The sequence below is a fragment of the Marmota marmota genome, unplaced genomic scaffold (assembly GCF_001458135.2).
Source record: "Marmota marmota marmota unplaced genomic scaffold, marMar, whole genome shotgun sequence".
Taxonomy (NCBI): Eukaryota; Metazoa; Chordata; class Mammalia; order Rodentia; family Sciuridae; genus Marmota; species Marmota marmota.
Window position 1 is genome coordinate 15,727,139 of NW_026000185.1, and position 1,474 is coordinate 15,728,612.

Sequence of the window (1,474 nt, forward strand, 5' to 3'; positions counted from 1 at the left end):
GGTGTCGGGAGGTCAGTGTGGTGGGGATGTCCAGCCTTCCGGCGGAGTACACGATGAACCTAAGACACCCTTCCATCACCGCCCCACGCTGGTCAGGCTCCTCACAGAGCGGCCTGCATGGAGAGGGCCTGGGGTAGTGTGTCCCCGAGAGGAGTGAGACCGTGGAGGAGCAGGGGGCGGGCCAGGTCCCCGGGCGCGGTGCGGGCTCGGGGGACCCGCGCGGCTGACGTCAGGCGACTCCTTAAATAGAGCCGGCAGCGCGCTCCGCTCGNCTGTGATCCCCACGGGCCGACGCCCAGCGAGCCCAGCGCTCCCAGCGCGCCCGCGGCCGCCGTGCCCGCCCCTCGACTCTCCGCTTCCAACCACTCTGGTTCACCGAAACTGGGTACCAAACGGCTGCCCCAAGCACTCATTGTGGGTGTGAAGAAGGGGGGCACCCGGGCCGTGCTGGAGTTTATCCGCGTGCACCCGGACGTGCGGGCCTTGGGTACGGAGCCCCATTTCTTCGACAGGAACTACGGCCGCGGGCTGGACTGGTACAGGTAAGGAGGGGGAGCCCCTCTCTCTGTGCCAGGTCTCCAGTCATCTCCTCCATCCTTGGAGTCATCTCTGAGTTTTCTCTTCCCCTTCACCCAGTTTGATGGATGGGTTCAGACAACACGTGGCGTGGCGGGTCAGGGGCTCTAGCAGGATTTATCCTGAACTTCCCAGGATTACTGCAAAGGGCGTTCCCTCTTGTCCGCGTAAGGAAAGGGAGATTTCCAGGCGAGCCTCAATGGCAACTGGAGGGCTGGCTCAGGGTTCAGCCTTTAGAGCGGATGGAGCAGGGATCCCAGGGAAGGGGCAGGGCAGGGCAGGCCACGTGCTGCCTGACCCCAGTCCTATCCCCTGACCCTAGGTGGATCTTTTCTGGTCCCTGTACTATGACTCTGTGAAGAAGTCAAGCAGAGACCCCTTTCCGTAGGGGCTCTGCTTCGGAGAGGTCCCCAGGGTTCAGTCAGAATGAGAGGGCATCTGCCGAGGTCTCAAGAATGAGAAAGACCCTTAGGGAGTCTCGTTTGCAGCCCCAGGTATTTGCTGACCCCCCTGCAGTAGGTCTGACCTGGGTCCGTGGTTTTGGAGGAATGGAAAGAAGCCTGGACTCAAGTCTTTAGCTTGAGCAAGTTCCCTCAAGTCTCCCAGCCTCGTTCCGGTCTACCCCAGTGGGCAGAGAAGCCGGGTTTTGCCTTGTCTGCTTCCAAATGCTTTGCTAATGTGCTTTAAAGGTGTAGAAATTCCGCTTAGCATTCAGGATGTGGAATTCGTAATACAGGAGGGCACCTCAAATGAAGGCTGACTGGAGTCTCCTAGAGGGTGGACAGACAGTAGATTGTCCTCTCCTCTGTTGCACTGTCAGGATCCAGAGTTACCCAGGCCTGGGGGTGTCTGAGCATACAATGAGTCTTCTATAAGGTAACAGCCACCCCCCCCCCCC

At 60.0% G+C, this 1,474-nt stretch overlaps 1 protein-coding gene across 1 annotated transcript in view; it reads left to right on the forward strand.

The window, feature by feature from the left end:
• The first annotated feature begins 255 nt into the window (after positions 1-255).
• The window catches only part of Hs3st2 (heparan sulfate-glucosamine 3-sulfotransferase 2), an 84,288-nt gene continuing 83,069 nt past the window's right edge, over positions 256-1,474 (forward strand). Inside the window, exon 1 of the mRNA XM_015490647.2 lies at positions 256-542. The gene's annotated coding sequence lies outside the window, so the exon portion shown is untranslated. The remainder of the gene's footprint in view (positions 543-1,474) is intronic.